At 46.0% G+C, this 20454-nt stretch overlaps 1 protein-coding gene across 1 annotated transcript in view; it reads right to left on the bottom strand.

The window, feature by feature from the left end:
• fam222a (family with sequence similarity 222 member A) overlaps positions 1 to 16176 on the bottom strand; it is a 65017-nt gene extending 48841 nt beyond the window's left edge. The window contains exon 1 of the mRNA XM_042101916.1: positions 15185 to 16176. The gene's annotated coding sequence lies outside the window, so the exon portion shown is untranslated. The remainder of the gene's footprint in view (positions 1 to 15184) is intronic.
• Between the last annotated feature and the right edge of the window lie 4278 nt (positions 16177 to 20454).

Raw genomic sequence — 20454 nt, 5'->3', positions numbered from 1 at the left:
CAGTCTGGGGCTCCAGCACCAGCACGGGGCATTGGGTTTCCTGCATCGCGGACCGCCGGGCGACATCCTAATTAGCCAGGAAGAAAGGCATAACGGAAGCCGCTGAGAGAGAGAAAGAAAGAGAGAGAGACAGAGAGAAAGAGAGAGAGAGAGAGAGAGAGAGAGAGAGAGAGAGAGAAAGAGAAAGAGAAAGAGGGTGGAATGTCTTGAGTTCGACCAGCAAGGGGCCTGCTGCAGAAGGCCAACGCTGGGGGAAAAAATAGCTTGTAGAAAAATAATAATTAATGACAAACACGAACTCACTCTGCCAGCTCGCTGCGCCCAACCCAAACGAGATTGTGATGATGCCTGCCCCTCTCACGCTAGCCATCCAGCCCTCATTTAAGAGGCAAATAAACAACAATCTGTAGCTTATGAGAGAGAGAGAGAGTAAGAAAGGAAAATCAACAGAGCCTTTTCTCTCTTTAATATACCGCCAAGTACTTTCTTTCTCAAAAAGCCAAAGTAATCAAAGGCTCCGCGACCCAGGTCTCCCCCAACACAGAGCCTGCTAATAGCCTTGCTTTGATGCACAGTAAATCAGCAAACACTGTTAATAACGTTGGCATGCTGCATTCGCCACGCTCGGCATGTTATACAAGAGAGGCATGCTCCTGGCATGCTCCTATTCTTTCCACAAGGCCAGTTTATTTACGACAAAGAAAAGACATTAATTTATGCCTTTTTCTTCCCTTCATAAAATGGACTGCCAGATATATGAATGTTGAAGATGACTCAGTGGCCTTGGTTCATCAAGACACAAGGTTAGGATGGAGGGGGGGGTCTTTTGTTTACACACTCTTTTCTCTTCTTCTGTCCACATTCCTCTGCAGAGTGTATCATTAAGAGCACACGCCATGCGCTTCCGTATAATGGCACAAAAACATAACGAGTCCATTTTCCACAGCCATTCTGTCCTTACATATCTTGCGTGTGTTCATGCATGTGTGCGTAGAGATCTGTGTGCCCCTGGGAGAAAGTGAAGCTCTTATGGACCCCTAATGGCACATGACAAGAGTTGGAGAGAGAGTTGGGGTGGGATCCGGAAAGGACCACGGGGCGGGAATCGAACCTGGGTCGCCGGTGTACGGTGCAGGTGACCCAACCAGTTGCGCCACGGCCGGGGCCGTGTGTCAGCATTCCTATGTGTGAGAGGTTTAGGTTTGTTTGTTTGTGAGTAGAGGTTTTAGGTTTATGTGTGTGTGTGTGTGTATGTGTGTGTGTGTGTGTGTGTGTGTGTGTGTGTGTTTGTGTGTGTGTAAATGTTAGTATGGTTGCATGATGTATGAGCATGTGAGAATGTTTATGTCAGTGTGTGTGTGTGTGTGTGTGTGTGTGTGTGTGTGTGTGTGTGTGTATGAGGGTGTTTAGAGGGGGTGAGTCCACCAGCCCCGGAGGTCTAAGGCAGACCTGTGATCTGCCAGCCGGCACAGGAGCGACACTTGTGATGGATTAAATTTCTAACGTTGTGTGCGTTTCAGGGAGGTCGCCTTTCCCCTCAATGCCCTCCGACTCCGCACAATGAGAACTAGTTCTACCCCACAACCCTAGTTCTCCACACACACACACACACACACACACACACACACACACACACACACATACCTCCCCGCCCCAGCCCCTACCCATTCAGAGTAGTCCCACAGTGGACCTCTCATCTTTCCCTCAAAACAATGTGGCCATGGTTCCAGCCCTTTACTTAAAGAAAGATTAATAGGATGTTGTTGTGGCAGCAATGCAATCGTAGGAGGTTTTTTTTGTGTGCGACAGTCAAGGGGAAGGAGAGGAAGTTGGCTGGCAAAGTGTGAAAACAAGGACAAAAAAGAGAGAGTGTCTTACAGAGTGAGTACGAGAAAGAGAAAGACAGAGGGAGAGAGAAAAAAAGAGAAAGAGAGAGAAAGAGAAGGAGAGGCCATTGTGGCGGCCACGAATGAGGCTTCCGTTTGCGAGATCGCGATCGCTCCACTTCTGAGCCGACCTGCCAATCACGACAGCCCACATCAATGGGCCACATTTGAATGATAAAAACAGCAAAGTTGAGAGCAGGGAAATCTTCTTGTCACCGGGGCCGGGGTGGATGTCTTTCTGGAGGAGGAGGACGAGGAGGAGGACGAGGAGGAGGAGGAGAACAGGAGAGGCCGCTTTCCTCAAACCCATCTGAGGGGGCGGGGGGGGGGGGGGGCACTCCTGTCGCAGCCCCTGTCGGAGGCAGCCTCAACCTTCAATCACACACACAAAGCCCCATCACCCAAAATGTCTGCTCAACAATGCCCCCTCCATTTCAATTTTCTTTCTAAACTTGTGTGTGTGTGTGTTTTTTCCCCCAAAAAGAGCGTACTGTGCTGACAGGGGGAAAGCAGCAATGCTGAGTGGCAGCCTCGTGGAAAAAGGAAAAAAAGGAGACAGACTTTAAGTGACACTTAATTGGAGACATTCATGTAGTCCCTCTGTTCCATCAGGGTGCATCAATCAAAGTTTGTCTATGGAGGAACAAAAAAAAAAAGTGATTTTCCAGCTGTCTCACAGCCAGATGCAAATGTTGCCCTCCACTAAAGGCTCTGAAATATGCATCTCAGTGTTTCTCACAGAATTGAATTCCATTTGTGGTGGTTGGTTTGCAGAATTAACTTGAATACAACAGTTTTTAACAATTAGCGCAGTGTGGTTATGATGCTAACCAGATTTAGTACAACCTGGAAAATCATTGTGTGGTGGTCAATGTTGATATTGTGGTGGGCCGCCACAAATAAGTCAATGTATGGGAAACACTGCATCTCCTTACCTGCTCCGCATAGATAAGAAACGAGGGTAAGGTTTGGAGGAAGATGTATGTGCCTAACTCGCTCACAAAACACCAGCCATCACAGAGTCGTCACAGACAGGTGGAAGAGTCCGCTCTGCTGTTGTTCTCTTTAGGTCGTCTTCATGAGACAAGCCCCAGCTCCGCTGAGCCACTCCACTGTCACATTCCCTAAAGTCAAAACCCATTAGGACGTGGGTGCAACATAATGTGAGCCCAGGGTACAGGTGATGAAGCAGTTTGAAATCCATTAAGAGGAGACACGCTGAGTGAGGGAGCGAGAGAAAGAGAGGGAGAGAGAGAGAGAGAGAGAAGTGAGAAATAAAAGGGGAGTGAAAGGAAACTGAACAGCTGGGCCCTTTCCAGCAGGGTCTCAGCAGGAGGACTTCCCGTCCCCAACCTTGCAGATCCTGCTCTCTGACACTCGTCTCTCACACAGAGCACAGAGTGAGAGGAACAGAGAGACGGAGAAAGGGAGGGATAAAAAGAGGAAGAGGGGGATACAGAGAGAGAGAGAGAGAGAGAGAGAGAGGGAAGAGAGAGGTAGAGATCAAGACAAGAGAGATCTCCTCTCTCCCTCAACCACCGCCGCCGCTGCCTCCCCCCAGCGGGCTCTTGTCAGTTCCACACCATTACCCCTCACTCACTGGGGCACTGTTTACAGGCAGAAATAGAAAAAGATCCCCCAACATCTCCCTCCTTCCCCCTGCATCCCCCCCCCCCCTCTGCCTCATCTTCGGCAGCATCCTGGTCCCTGTACTGGGAAGGCTGGGAGAGAGGGGGATAGAGAGAGAGAGAGAGAGAGAAAGAGAGAGAGAGAGAGAGAGAGAGAGAGAAAGAGAGAGAGAAAGAGAGAGAGAAAGAGAGAGAGAAAGAGAGAGAGAGAGAGAGAGCCTGGAGGAGAGTGAGTACTGGAGCCTGTCTCTTCACAGCAGCAGCTGCCACCACAGCGGAGCAGCCGGCCAAGTGTGGCCACAACACAGATCTAATGCCCCGGGAACGCTCCTCCGAGCCTCCGCGCCACTCATCCCCGAGCAGGGGAAACAAGCCAGTCATCTGCCCCAGCTGATTTCACCCTCCGTCAGCCGCCTGTGCTGGTCGGGACAGGACTAGACGGAGGCCCCACGTGGGGATCTGACCAGTGGGTCGGTGATTGTTTTCGTCTCCTACCGGGTTTGAAGGAAAGGGTCATGACTAAACACAAGCCAGAGATACACTTCACAAAGCTGAAAATAGTCTGCTGATAATATCGATATCCTAAACACTAACAAGAAATGGCAGAAATGTTATATCTGTTCTATTTTCATAGCCCTTTGATTTTAGCAGATTAAGCTTGGCTTTAAAAGAAAAGCAGCCATTTTTTTTTTAAGGGGTAAAAGAAAATGTGTCTTTAAAGTTATTTCCCCATGCAGCTCTTGTGCAAATCAGCTTTCCACATGGGTCTCTCTGGAGAGCGCCTGTCTGGTAAGTACAAATGCACAGAGCCTCAGCAGCAGCCTCGCACACTCCCTCGCTCTGTCCTCTGAGACCCAACTCAACACACACGCACACACACGCGCACACACACACACACACCACACACACCCCTCCGTTTACAGATGTTGCTGAGGATTGCTCTGATTGGCTGGAGGGAGCTGACAGCTGGACAGATGTTTTGCGGTGGCGGCGGCGCAGTCACAGAAGCGCGGCAGTGTGCCGGGAGAGAGAGATAGATAGAGAGAGAGAGAGAGAGAGAGAGAGAGAGGGAGAGAGAGAGAGAGAGAGAGAGAGAGCCGGCGGTGTTTAAGCGCAGTAGCGGCGGCGTCTCTGCGGAACGGCGAAGCTGTCAGGGAGGGTGACAGCGAGACGAATCTCAGCAGAGGCGTGCGCACGCGTGTGTGTACGTACGGCGGCGGCAGCAGCAGTGGGTATAAAACAGATCGACTGAAACGCCAGCGTGAGAATACGCCGTACGGTATAGAAGCTCAGGCAGCTGTGACTGGGGCCCAGCTCAACAAAGACAGATTTCTCCACTAACAGCCACCAAAGCAGACAACAGCAACAACAACAAGCTCACGTTTTGCCATTTTGGATTCTTCAGTGAGCGCCTTTTCTGCCAAAAAAAAAAAAAACAAGCTAAGCCATGCTCACCAATTATCGCACATCTCCAGAATCTCAACAAATGAGGTCAAACTGGTGCCTGACACCGCTGGCTTGACATGGTGAGATTTCATTTGGCCGGAAACAAGCAAAGCCGCAAAAAGCCCGAGGGAGGATCTGCACACACTAATTTTACCTTGGCATGCCCAAGACGAAAAAAGATAATTGGCCACATCTCAAACAGCTATGCCAGAACTAGAGGTAAATTAAGAGCAGGAGGAAAGCACGTCTGTGGGGGGGGAAAAGGTCTACTTTTGAGTCAGATATGAGAACTCAAACTCCATGAAATGAGCAGAGTGTGTCTTTTATTCAGGCAAGTGCAGATTAGTAACAATTCAGTTTTACAGACCCATTTTTCCATTTCACAGGTATGGAAATGGTTTGAAACACATTCCACAACTCCACTGGGTTGGCTGTTAAACAAGTAGGCTACATTTACAATGTGAAAACACCATACCAGTTATTCTCACATGCAGTTTAAGTGTATGTTCATAAATTGTAAGGACCTTTCGAAATTGCTGACCACTGCCCAGAAGTTAGCTATTAGTCTGCAAAACACCAGAGCCAGTTTTAACAAGCTTGTGTGCTGTGTGAAAACATGACATTACTGGTAAAACACAAACAAATGAGATGTCATTCATGGTAGCAGGCGCACTGGCCTGAATCATTTAATTTGCTTGCAGTTTCCAGCAAATGGTCAGAAGCCTTTTATGGCCCTTGCCAGGAAGGGAAGAAGACCCTATGCACTCCTTTCCTGCACTATATGGTCACTAAGTGCCCCTTGTTAAACACAAGGCCTAGACACACTACCCGCCTACCCAGAGACACAATCTGTCTCAGGCATTTGTATCCGTTTTTTGTTTGTTTCTGATCCACCACAACACATTTTTATTGCCAGTCAATCACTGTGGCCATTCTCACAGTGGCTGTGGCATTCATTGCGGTCCGTGCTGTAACATTAGGCTTTTGTTTGGAGCAGATTTCAGGGTGGCCTCGACCAGCTTAATTGGTTTGGACTTTTCTCGGCAGACCCATTTCATTGACACGACCGGAGCAGCGGCTGCCAGGCCAGCCAACACCCATGTAATTCAGATGTAAAAGCATTCTGACAGCGCTTCTAAATCAGCAGTGTGGGGAAACACACGTGGAAGAGGATAAGCGCTTTCCAATGCACTAAGGTGCGCCTGGGACGAAAAACATTCATTCAAATAAGCAAATGGAGGCCAACTTCTTTTACTGCAGCTGCTCCGCTAGTGCCTGGTCGGTATTGACAAGACGTAATACACTTGAAACGTCTTCGACCATCAAGATCCGCCGCCGGTCGTGAATTTACCTGAAGTGCCTCGCCGGAGAACAAGGGCAGCAATCTGCAGATAAAATGAAGCTTGGGACTGGCCATTTCTGCCAAATCCCTCATCTCCCTTAAGCAGGCAATTCATTAAACCACGCCAGGGTCAGCAATGCTTTCAACTCAATAAAAATGCTAATAAAACTAAGAGCTCACGGGAGAGAGGAGCATCACAAGACTCCCTCAGGGTTTGTTCTGATGCGGAGAGGGGTGAGGAGGGGGTGGGAGGGGGGCGAGGGGTCACTGACGGGTAACCTGGCCACCTTGACGTGCAGCTGAGATCCTGAGCAGTGTGGAACCCAGTGAAGGAGAGAGAGAGAGACAGAGAGAGAAAGTGGAGGAGAGCTTCTTTTTTTTTTCTAACTAAGCAGGGTAATCCCACTCAGTCAGTAAGACAGATAAAGTGGTCTTAGGGAAACGCAATCATTCAGAAGGCCATTTGGGCTTACATAGGGATAAACACACACACACACACACACACACACACACACACACACACACACACACACACAGACACTCTCACACACATATACATGCACATACATGCAACATACATACACACACAAACTGCAGGCGCTTTACTAAGTAATCTAGGAACATTCTCATTCTGATCCACCCCCCCCCCCCCACACACACACACTAAATCTCCAATCCCACACCCATGCACCCCGACCCCCCGTCGCCACTAAATAAATTAAAGGGCCATTAGGCAGATTTCAAAAGATGGCAGTTGGCTCATAATTATACATGACATCTTTGAGAGATAAAACGTGATTACTATGGATGAGGGGGAAGCAAGGGGAGAGGACTAAAAATTGCTTAGCAACCAGTCATTATCTCCGAGAGTAGAGTGAGGTGACCGGCCATCCGTCTGACTCTGATCCCTCTCTCTCTCTCTCTCTGCACTGAACCCCTCCTCCCTCCCCTGCTCGCTCGCCTCTGTCTGCTGTCACTCCGTCCAAATACAAACAGTGATAAAGGACGTCGCAATCGCTCTTGACACACAAATAGGTTAACACAATAAAGCTGGCTTTGCCCAGCTCACTCGAGGGAGGAAAGCAATTCCAGCAGGCAGGCAGGAGGTAATAAAACAATGTGTGTGTGTGTGTGTGTGCGTGCGTGCGTGCGTGAGTGCGTGGTTGTGTATTATTGTGGGTATGTGAGCTTGTGTGTGTGTGTGTAGTGTGTGTCTTTCTGTGGGTGTGAGGATGTGTGTCTTCACTCTTCAGCCTGTTCATGGGAGCTGGGGAAGGCATGTACAGACAGCAGTGCCCCAGGGCCTAATATCACCATCAGGGGTTTGAACCCTTTGACAAGAGCAATAACACTGGCAAAATGATGGAAATTCCTCACTACACAGGGCCTTCAATGGAGAATTGGCATCTGTATATTACACACACACCCTCACACAACTCTCTCTCTCACACACACACACACACACACACACACACACACACACACAAACACACACGCTTCTCTTTCCCCTGCTATTAAGGGAAGTTGCTGGCCCACTGGCTGTTTCTGAGAGGATATTGTGAATAATAGCAGCAGAGGCTCTTGTCTCTAAACCTGCCTTGGCTGGTTCCGAAGTCCTGCAGGTAAACCACTAAATTACGTTTTATAAGAGCGCAACTTCTCTGCTCGCCGGCTTCCTCTCTGATCCTCTTCCAATAGCAGATAAAAATCTTTAAAAATGTTCTAAAATTATATTGCTTTTTCCCCTCCGTCTGAGCGTGTTTATGTGTGTGAATGTGTGTCCTTGCTTATGTTTGCTTGAGAGCAATGTTGACTTTTCTGCAATTACCTTACTAGACCCTACAGTCATTGTTTCCCCCTATTCTTGGGAAAATTCCATTACCTTAGAGCAACACCAGATGAATGTGGTAACAGCTTCTCCCCCTGTCACAGCCGGTAGCCGGCAAAAATGTTTAGGGAGGTGGTGGAGGGGGGGGGGGGGGGGGTGGCTGTGGTTGGTGGTGGTATAGGATGGGGGCATAGGGGTGGTGGTCTGTAAGCCACATCGGCATCCTTACTTATTATGTTTGTGGTTTAGCACACTGGAGCAAGCGCCTCGACGCATGAGAGAAATGCACCGCACATCACTCAGAATCAAATGGACTATTTCAAAGCCTCGGGCCATTAAAACACAGAATGTAAGCCCCCATCCCCCATACACACACACACACACACACACACACACACACACACACACACACAAAGTTGAATTAAACCACATTTTCCCTGACGACAACTGGCCAGCGTACAAAGCAACCCCACCACTCCACCAAGCAGATGTGGACGTTAATGGACATACTCATCAAGTGCTTTTTTCTCTTGGCACTCGGCGTCTTTGTCTTGCTGTGTAAAAAAGACACAGAATATGCGCTTCTGAAATGGCTTTGATTGGAGGCAGCAATGTTCCATACTGCAATAACTACTTCATCAATTCTACAGTATGTATACAACACACACAGACACACAGTTCAAACAGACAGTACACACATGCAGTACACACACAAACTGAACGTACAAGGTTATAAAATCACCCAAAGTACCAGTACTTTCTTTTGCAACGTCCTTTCCCAATAACAAAATTGACGGCAAACAAACCAAACGTCCTTGTGATTGCCCAAGAAGAAGAAGAAAAAAGAATGTAATACTTCCGACAGAGTTACCAGAGAGGGTCGAGAGGCTTCCCACAATGCATCTGTTTTTGGGCACTTGACTGGCCGTATCGGGCCAGGCCCCCGAAGAGGTAGTGGCAGCAGGGACGCCTCAGCTCCAGACAGCCCTCTATCACCAACAGGAAATCAATGACACCCTGACCACAGTCAGTCAGCCACGGTTAGAGGGGAACAACATGTCCTTCAGATGATCCACCTTCATTTTTCTTTCTTTCGTTCTTTCTTTCTTTCTTTGATTCTTTCTCTTCTTCTGTGTTTCCTCGGTCTTTCATTCAGTCTGTCTTTCTATTTTGTTAGTTTCTTTTTTCTGGCCTTTTCTTTTCTCCCTCTCCTAACCTTTCACCTGAAATCAGTTAATCAAATACCGTGCCAGTCTTGCAACAGCCTCAAATACCAGGAGGTTTAAGTCAAGTCCCTATTTAACACCGAATCCCCTGCAGTCTGCCTCCACCCCCTCGCCAGCCCCCCCCCCCCCCCCCCCGGTTCCCCTGGCCTCTCAGTGACAAACCTGCTGACAGGTGCCTGGGTCACTTCTGATAGGAAGCGACACACCTCCGCCTCATCATTCCAAGTGAGTGGGGTGCGGGTTGGGGGCCTGGTGGTGAATGTCCTCTTCTTGTCAGCGGCAGTAATCTCCCTCATAGTCATTTGGGGGGACATTCACTCTTCCTCTGCCTCATTCTGCATGAAGTAGAAATGAAGTCGGGTGCTAATCCGTTATAGAAGTGCCGCCTGACCCCTTTTGCGTGGTCCTTGTTAGGGCCTATTCATGCAGCGGGTTAAGCCACGGTGGAGGAATGAATGCGCGGAAATGGAAAGTGCTTGTTTCGTGGCAGGCCAATTTTTCGAGGGTGATGCATGAATTGCGCTGATTAAAAACTATGTTGAATTGTCGGCCTAATCACTGTTTCGGCAGCGGGCCCTGAAATCGTACAGGAAATTAACAAAGCGTTAATGACAGCACCTGAGTAGATGCCACATGCGACGACGTAATGACTGGAGAATAATAATGGAAAAGGAGAATGCTGAGACAAAAGACAGGCACAGAGAGAGAGGGAGGGAGAGAGAGAGAGAGAAAAAGAGAGGGAGAGAGAGACATTGCACACAAAGAACAAATGCCAGCTCTCATTTTCCTAATCCACTCCCGCCTTCAACAACGTGGCCAGGTTTCCAAATCGACGATAATCTCCACCACCCCTTGAGCTTTTCACGATTTCGGCGGCGTTGGCAGGCAGAGAGGCAGACGCAGAGGCGGTCGGGGCTGTGGGAACAGAGGAGAGAGAGAGAGAGAGAGAGAGAGAGAGAGAGAGAGAGAGCACAAGAGGAATGTCACAAACACCAGCCCGTCATCACTGCAGGTGCGCGAGCGCCGAGGGCGGGCCAAACAGCTGGTCCGGGCACCGCTCGTCTGTGGCAGAGCCAGAAGGGCAGAGCAAGCAGGGACACAGATTACCACAAACACCGGGGTCACGGCGATAGGGAGCCGGAACAGCGACTCAACCTCTTCCTCGCTGCCAAGAATGCAACGCAAACAATGAGCTGGTGTCACTCTCTTTTTTCCCCCTCTCCTCTCTGTTTCTCCGAGCTTCCTGTCGTGACCAGTTCTTTCATTACAAACAATGCAGGTGATTCACCAAAGCATAGTCCAGAGATCAAATGCTTCTAATTCATGGGGTGAGGCCAGGGAAGGACTCGAGGCCTCAGTGGAGGAGAGACAGAGGGGGGTGAAAGAGGACAGAGGTGACCACAACGGCTATGGGACGTGGCTAAGCAGCTGGGCTTGGCTAGGACAGTGCCAGTCCTGACAGTGTTGTTTTAAGACAGCATTAAATTACTTAACCCTTAAAGGAGTACCGTCACACCGGTGTAACGGGAATGTTGGGAAATGAACGTTCTAAAGAATATCTGGGTTCATTGAATTCAACATAGAATTTTAGAACCTTAAATTGTTGCGGAACTTAAAACGTTCAGAAACGTACACCTTTAAGGGTTAAATGAGATTTCAAAGCGCATTACAGCCACTGCTCTTTGGCTGAACCACAGAAGTGCATCCATACTGCAAACTGAGCAAGCATAGAAAAAAGGAAAGAAATCTGAAAGGTACAAGAAATTGCCAAACACATTTGCTTCAGCCAACACTGCTTGCTCAGGGCAAGGCAAACAAATCAGAGTCTTAAGCAAACCCCTGTGCATTACACACACAAGTTGACGAAGCCTTCATTTCGGAACACAGAGGTTGCAAAACCACATCACAATCCATCATCCAAATGATCCTGAATCCCAAGCAATGCTGATTACTACAAAGAGAATAGGGGAATGGGTTCTTTCTGAGGCTTTTTGGAAACACAGGCAGAGACTCTCACATCTCAAAGCTGAGATGAGAAACATAGAAATACTCTAAATTTTTCCGTGTCCTATGTCAGGTCCTGGGTGGCATCTGATTCATAAACACTAAAGTAATGAATCTTTACATACTAATTAAAAAATGTCATTAGCACTGGTGATCTTGTGGACCCCCGGGGACAATAAAGGATGACTGGGATTCATTCCATTTCTATATGGGGATTTATAGAGCATCACACACACACACACACACACACACACACACACACACACACACACACACACACACACACACACACATACCACACACACACACACACACACACACACACACCACACACACACCACACCACACCACACACCACACACAGCTCAAACCAGTTTGCATTTCTGATTCAGAACACTGCTGTAGAGGAGCAGTTGAGATTTTCCCTCAAGGCAATCTCATCTTGCGACTTTAAGACCTCTGCTCTAGTTCAGCAGTGGGCTAGGAGGAGGAAGGGCTGCCTACAGGGGGTGAGCTGTGCTAAAACAAATCACACCCGGGGGCTAAGTTTGACAAAAAAAAATGACTAATACCAAAGCACAGGAAATTAAAGTTTTTTTTCCCAATATAAGAGATATTCATGAGAATATTGCTCACTCTCAGAAGGCAACAGTTTTTTAATAAGGTTTAGCATGGCTCAGGCACCTCGGGGCTATCAATCAATCAACTTAGGAGAGCGATCGCAAAGATTTTAAATTAAGCTCACTTCGGAATCTGTTCTTGCAAACCGCTTGCAAAATTAAACTTACCACAGACAGACACCTGCAGCCTCCTTATTGCAAGAACGAAACCTCAATTCTTTGGTTTATCCTTCTTTTTCTGCCCACATAACCATGAGAAGAATCACATTGTAATACACCCAGAGTTTGTGTTTGATCTGCCATTCATTTGTAATACAGCAGTACTTAATGAATCAAAATACCAGTGATTAAATATGATATATGCTTACTAGTAAAAAAAACAACAACAGATAAACAGTCATTATGTTTGAGTGTATATTGCACATTGGGCTTCTCAACCCTATTCCTCTCACTGTGAAGGGATATGAGCAGTAGTTTTGAGGGCTGTGGCTAATGTTCAGTTAGAGGACATGCCCATAAGAGTGAAAGCGACTTACAGCACAAACCCAAGGCAATCGTACAAATGAGTCACTGCAGTCAGTGGGAAAAAAAATAAGGAAACAAACAAATACCCAAATGAGGGCAACAATAACATTAAAAAAGATCCTCCAGAGGTAATGCAGTGACCTACATATCCTCTCCGCCTCGCGTGGTTTCCCCACTCCCCAAACAAAGGGGGAGATGCAGGGTTGGGTTAAGGCTGACACTGTGCTGGGAACACTATTTGGTTTGGTGAGGAGCGCGACGCAGAGCTAATACAGGCACAATTTGCTCAGCCGGCTTTGGGGGGGGAATGATGGGAGGGTGTTGGGTGCGTGCAGAAGGGGTGAGAACGAAATGGCTCTGCGCCCCTAACTCCCACCCACCCACCTCCCCCTCGAATGAAGCCACCACCTCATACATCACTGGATGTTTTATTCAATAGTATGGAACGGGCATTGCGACAGGTGCCGCCGCCGCTGCTAGCGGCGCATAGTGGGCCTAGGAGTAGTGGGGCCCTCATCACGGTGGACCCTCGCAGTAATGAGCACAGCACAGGCCCAAAGGTGCTGGTACATAGTCTAATAGAAGAAGCCATGATTTACAACACCAACATGGAGCCTGCAACAAAGGTTACAAACTAGCTGAGATGACAGAAACATCAAGGAGAGAGAGAGAGAGAGAGAGAGAGAGAGAGAGAGAGAGAGAGAGAGAGAGAGATGGAGTTGGGGGGGGGGCATTATGATACCTTTCCAGAGGATGTTCACTGAGGTGATATTCACTAATGTTCGATCATGTGATATTCACCTGAATTATGGTATTTACAACTCTGGCCTAACAATTTTTGTTATATATTTAATATTGTTATACTGTCTTCTACTGGCAAGCACATTACATCATGCAACGGATCTATGAGGGCTATCATTTGAAAAACCGCCTGGAGTGATTTAGGAAAACACAAGTCCATCACTTAGCCACAGGATCCAAAGCACAGAACTGTTTTCTCGCCCCATGCATCCTTTGATCAAAATTATGGCCGGTAAATTATGCAGATCATGTAAATTAGGCCTAGTAAGCGGGTATTAAAGGGAAAAGGGGGTCAGTGGACCCCTATAAATAATACAAGTTCCTTTTATAACTTCTAAAACGGGACTTCAGCTGAATAAATCCTTTATAATGAGCGACTCAGCTGTTGTTTTAGGACGGTGGGTGAACTAGTTGACTTGCTTTCATTACCCGTTCCCATGCATGCGCACGGGGATAATTATGCACAAATATTTTAATGGTGCCTGTTTTAAAACACGCACCAGTGATGTGTTGCCAACAAAACAATTAATGAATTAATTTCACGTATGTTTTTCCCAGTAAACAACAATGACTCAAAGTTCGAGACAGATAAGACTGCAAAGTTTCAGAGAAAACATAGTTGTTTATCATCTGACCCAACGCTCATATTCAAATAAAATGAGACACGGCCTATGCACTTTAGTCAGTCGATTTACTGGTGCTGGGTCTGATTAGATTACAGATAGGCAAACTATCTGTTCTTGGAAACTACCCGTTCACATTTGCGTACCGTATCCGACATGAACGGAATATTGTGCGAAATCTTATTAAACTAGAAACAAGAATATAACTGCTCTCTTGCTCAATCACTTTCACTAGGCCTACAACCACAAATGTGTGTGTGTGTGTGTGTGTGTGTGTGTGTGTGTGTGTACTTTTCTTATTTAGTAGCATAAAGGCTGATCTGCAGGGCACATCTGAGAAACCATTTGAATGCACCAATGAAGCTTTAATTAATGGCGCTTGTTTAATGGCCTCTTGAATAAACACACGAGGGCGCAAAGGACGGAATGTCTCACCTAACTCCTGAACCAGTGTAGCCTATTTGCCATTTATTTGCCTGCCGACTATGACCTACCTGTTCCCATCCTGCTGCACCTACATGTCAGAGCATCTTTCAAAAAGCCGATATCACACGTATCACACATCAAAGCAGTTTCTAAGGGCCATTCACAAGCTGGCATCCATTTTACAACACTTCCTTTATTGCAGGTGTAGTGAGGAAACAAAGGTATGGGCTGTCATAAAAGGAGGAGCACATCTAAAATTCATCATATCTGTCCTTGGAGTCGTTGCCTACAACTATGCAAATTCGGTCATTTACCTTAAACCAAATTTATATCAGTACTGACTGTTTCATTCTATAACATATGCATTCAAATGACGCTTGGCAAAACACTGGCAACTTGAGGCATGACATTCCATAGACAACTAGTCCTACAAATCAAAAGACAGCTGCCCAGAATATGAAGCAATTTACACTGACGAGTTAAACTCCTGCAGCCCTTGCATCTATAATTAACCTACAAATCAAAAGGATAGCTGCTGCAAACAGCAACTGTGTTTATGTGCTTGCTGTAGTAGACTAATTGTTGTGCTTCTAATAACTTCGGCAGCTGTCATCTGAATTGCTGTACACAAAGAGGTTGGTCGGCGCATAAAGAGGTTGGTCGGCGCAGCTTTAAGTTATTCTGAAATAAAACAGTAACCATATGCCTCACTAGATTAATAATAGTGCACTACGCTATCTGAATTTGCGCAGAACAGCATCTGCGCCACCAATCTAGCCTAATTGGGCAGTGAGTCGAGTACTGGAAAGGGAGAAATAATTTTGCCTACCATAAATTGTTCCGTGGTGCAAAGCTAAAATCCCATGCAGGTTGCAGCGCTGGTCGGGCAGTCAGCTTCGGAGGCTTGCAGTCGATAGAAAATTCAAAAGCATGCCATCCCGGAAAAATGAAAGAAAGATATGTACGTTCCCTTTGATATTTAATTTGATGGTTATGGTTATTATCTCCTGTTTAATGCGACGAGCATTCTCGAATGGAAAAAAAGACACGCAAAAGAGATCCGCTTCTCCCGAATGCTGTAGACTGTCGTGATCCGAAACAACCAGATTGTTTAGAAACTATTACACGCCTTACTATGTAACTTGAAAATGTTAAAAGGAACCGATACAGCAATTCCAGACAGGCTGTGATGTCAAATGCTCCCCGTTGAACTGCGGTCCCCAATAATGCAATCGTAACCTTTCGCCCTTCCAAAGTGTCGAAACGATCTCCGCGTATGCGAACCGTTACATTCGATTTACAGCAATCTCCAAAAATAAGGCTAGATTCAGGGAAGTCTCGAATTTCATGACACCGATGAGGATTGTGAGACCATAGATGAAAGCCTTGTCGATTAAATGAATTGTTACTTCAACTCCTCCTGATCAACGAAACAAACGGAGCGCAGTCCGTGGAGCCAATATACCATGTATCATGTATGACAGCCGTCCACAATCGACAAATAGAATAAAGGCCTGTATTCCCTGGGTCAACTGCAGTCTCCAGAATGTATAACCTATGATGTGTTTAATCCAGAAGAGTGATCATCGGGCGTCTGCACTTTCCGGAGCCTGTGCTTTCATTCTGCGCTCTCAAAAATGTTGATTCCAATCCTTTCTTTTTTAATTTCCAGTACCAAGGTTTTGATAATACTCCTTTCCTTAGCTCACTATCCTCTTGTTACTGTGGATAGCCTGTAAATGAATAAGTTGAGTCAGTTATTATTTTGCAATAGTGATTAAAGCCATCTGCTATCACAGCCATCCACCCTGCCCGTCCTCCGAGCTCCCGAAACTGACAATAACCCGGAACGATGCGGAGACTCACGGCTCGACAGACCGCCCATAGACCGCCCACTAACCAATCCTTGCACTGGGGGTATTTAAATATTCCCACGGGCAAGCCAATCAAAGGTAATTGAGGGTTGTTACCACGGTGACGCTGTCAGCGTCTCAGCATCATGTATGAAACCACATTGCCAAGAGGCGGAAAGACTGTTATTGTAATGTTCACCAAAAGTTAATTTCACCATGAAGTATAGTTTGCTGCATAACATCAATCACTGAAACACTGTAATGATGTTGCACTGTTGCCAGTATGCCTCTCTGATGTTCGGCTCTACAACCTAAGCAATCGAAAATAGCCTACTGCACCAAGTTAATGACAGATACCAAGGTAAATCTAACATTTGAAATCGGCATAATCTATTAGGGGACTGGGAGCCTGGCGACTTTATTCTCAGATGACGAAACAGGGCAAAGTCGTAGGCAAAATTCACACAGGCTGAATATTCAGCTTTAGACCTAAATGAGCAAAGACAACTTTGGGTGAGCTACTTAAACCTACTCAATTAAATGGTTAACGAAGAAAGACCAAAGACCTGATGTTTTTCCTACTTTTAAACCTGTCTAAAATCCTATGGACATTTTTATTTTACCTTTATTTAACCAGGGAAACAGAACACATTCAGATTATCTCTTTTTCTGGAGGTGTTTCCTATGATTTCGTATGCAAGCTTGCTTGCAATATGTTATTACTTCTCTAGTGAGCAAAGTCTTTTTTAAGTAGATATGCATAAACCTGTGTTAGCTTTCATATTAGCCCTCACCATATGGAAGAAAAACAGCCATTAAAGTCTGTAAAGCAAATATAAAGTAAGCCCTTGATGCTTTTGATGTGCCAGTAGTTTATGTTGGCGTTTAGATCATGAACTAATGCCCTGACAGGCAACAGAGAGGAATCACAATGTAGGCTCAGGCAACATGGAAAAAAAAACTAGTTGCCCGGTAACTGATAGTGCACTGTCAGTCCTGCTGTTAAAAAGGACATTATGCATTGAACCATAATTGCACATGCTTTCCCTTGAAACAGTCCATCAATAAGTAATAAGGTGAGTTAGCTTGTTGACAGCAGTAACACTATATCTGTAATACTCTCCTCATTAATTCTTGCCAGTGTTCTAGAGATTTTGATCCCTTTGATTTTTTTTTCACCTGGCCAGATGAAAGGCCATAACTTTAGAAAGGCTTAATAAGTTAATTTAGTGCCTTGGCACCTAGAATAGCCAGACAACTTTCCGGCTCATTTGAACGGATGGAAATTGCTTGGAAACAATTGGGGATTAACTCCCAAAGCCCAGAGGTAGCTTTCACATTTGGGAGGTTTCAACAAATGATGACAGGAGGCACTGAGAACACATCACACACATTTCTCTGGGCATGTCATGGCACACAGCCCTGTTTGTGTCTGATGAGGGTCATCTATTCATCTCTCTAAGAATATCACTGTGGAAATTAACGTGCTTTATTTACAAGCCTCAAATAAACTCCCTGCCATCTCATTTTGAGATTTGAGATTAACTATATATAGCCTGCCAGAAAATGATCTCACTGTGAAATTGCCTTTGACACATTTGTTTTGGCTCCCAAATCATTTTACTCTATGCACCCTCATGCTTGTCTGAAGGACCGCAACATGCTTGGATGGGGGGGGGGGGGGGGGGGGGTAGTGGGTATTTGCACCTATATCCTCTGCAAATCAGGCCCGCTTTTAATCAACCCAGAGTAAACATGCTTTGAATGTTTGTAGTGTCATCGGCTGCTCATACCATCACCTGATCGCTAACTCAAACAGAGGAGTGGTAGCGCGCCACAGCCTCAGCCTGTAAATAAACAACAAACAACAAATCGTGCCCCCAGGGAGGAAGAATACTCAACTATAACTTCCCGTCAGCTTGTGCTGGGCTGATGGCACCATTCACTCCCTTCACGTAATGAGATTCCTTTTTTGGACTCGCAAAGACCTCAGTGTGCCTGAAGTCATTCACAAGAGTGTCTCATTTAGACAGAACTACAAATTCAGCCCTTTTTCTCTTTCAGACGGTCTCTTAACAACCTCACTGGCTGACATGACGTATGCATTCTTACTCTGTCTGCGTGTGTGTGTGTGTGTGTGTGTGGGGGAGAGAGAGAGAGAGAGAGAGAGAGAGAGAGAGAGAGAGAGAGAGAGAGAGAGAGAGAGAGAGAGAGAGAGAGAGAGAGAGAACTGAGAAAAATCCTTCTGCAGACTCTAGCCCTCATACCTTTAATCTTGGATATGTGGGTTATCAGATAGGGGGGAATTGATGACCTGGCTCAAGATGGATTTCAGTGAGCGGCCAGCCAGTCAGGTCTGGTTAATGCTCTCAGACTCTTATGAGCACAGGCAAGAGGCTTAGCTTTGCTTTACTCGGACTTCACCTGCTCCTCTTGCGCAAGTGTGTGTGTGTGTGTGTGTGTGTGTGTGTGTGTGTGTGTGTGTGCATGTAAGGGGAGGTGGATGTGTTGGAGTCTGGCTTTCATTTCAGCATCATTTGGGACAGTGGAGTGTTTGTATGGAAACTGACATTTAGACAAGTGCAGTGCTTTGAGTTTTTTTTTTTTAAACTGATCTCATTCTACAGAAGTTGTCATGAATTGGCAATCTGAGGACATGTAACAACAGTTTCACAAAGTGCCGTGACAGATTATGTCCACTGCTCACGGGACTTTACAGATGACTGTGCGGCAACTGTCACTTTCAGTTCTGAGGCAAACTAAACCGATGTAGAACTATGTGCAGCTGTCATGTGCCTTATCAGAGCATCTTAAAAGAGCATCTATTGCAAAACTGCTCTGACACATCTCTATCAGTGTAAACACAGATGACCACTCTTTTGTTATCAATACAGTATTGACACTGAAAGGTGCTATGTGGAATTCTGTAGGCTTCGAGTTGTCCACATGGCACTCTTCCACTGACCTGAATTGAGCTGTATTCAGTACAGCGCTACATGTGGCACAATGTGGTATTACAAGAGGCCACACAAGGCCGGCACTAGCTAGTTTGCATGCTAACTTTGGTGGATATCTGGGCAACACAGATTGTGTAACAACGTTTGATTTTTCAAAGTCTGTGGATATTTCTAGATATTTTTGAAATGTTTTAAATAAAAGAAAGTTAGCAAGAGATAGTAAGAGAGTAAGTCATATTTCCAGCTTACCTCCACCAGACCGAATTGCATTGTGTGGGGGAGAGGCTCATATTTTATAACCTGACTGCTTAATATGGGTGGACAAGGTTGAACATTAGTCGTTGGCTACAAAAAAACAGGGTATTCCCAGAGGCAGCCACATGCTTCGTAGAAAATATAGGCCTTGTGGCAACTATGAGAGCTGATGCATTCTACAGTAATAAGTAGCCTACTGCTTAGTGCTTACACTAGCTTTGGTGTAGCTAAAGGAAGAGCACTTACCACGTCCATTCAAAGTGCTGTTCACATGCAAATTTAGTTGTCTGGTGATTTTGAAAGTGTCCATGTTGGTTAATATCCAACAGGCTTTCAGTATGTGGTCCTGACTGTGTTAGATGTTTGAAAACAACATATTGCAGAGTTTAGAGGAGCCTGGCTGAGATCATACATCTAGACCAGCGTTACAGAAAAATATGTGTTGTTGTATTAGAGTATTTCCATGAAAGGCTTATAGCCTTAACAGTATTTGGCAGGTACTGAAGTTTCATAAAGTTTCTAAAGTTTCTGAAGTTTCTAAAATACAGTTAGAATATTTCCCCGAAAATGTTCCCCACTAAATAGCTCCATTATTTTCTTCTGGGGATCCATACATAATTTGTTCTACTTTCCTAATAATCAGCTATGCCACATTTCAAGACTGGCCAGTGTGAACCATGCATAATTGAACAAAATTCTGGTCTTTGGCAACTACACCGTAAAAGGGGATGTAGAAAACTGATTACAACTGAGATATGGAAATAATAAGCAGCACTGATTTATCTTCCTTCGATAGGCTGGAATCACTATGATATGCCCTTGGGCGGTGTAATATCTGCTGTCGGACTTCTTTTGAGGGTCATTAAATTTGGGGGAGTAATGCCAAAGTTGAAGAGATTTAGGGGAGGGAGGGCACCAAGGGCGAAGGAAGGTAAAAGCATACAAAACAAGGGAGTGGATGTCCTCTAATGAGATGGTAGGGGGGAAATGCAAATGTAGGCACCACGCTTGGATTTGCAAATGGGATAAACAGG

The sequence above is a fragment of the Alosa sapidissima genome, chromosome 8, assembly GCF_018492685.1.
Source record: "Alosa sapidissima isolate fAloSap1 chromosome 8, fAloSap1.pri, whole genome shotgun sequence".
Lineage (NCBI taxonomy): Eukaryota > Metazoa > Chordata > Actinopteri > Clupeiformes > Clupeidae > Alosa > Alosa sapidissima.
This window is presented reverse-complemented; position numbering and strand designations above follow the sequence as displayed.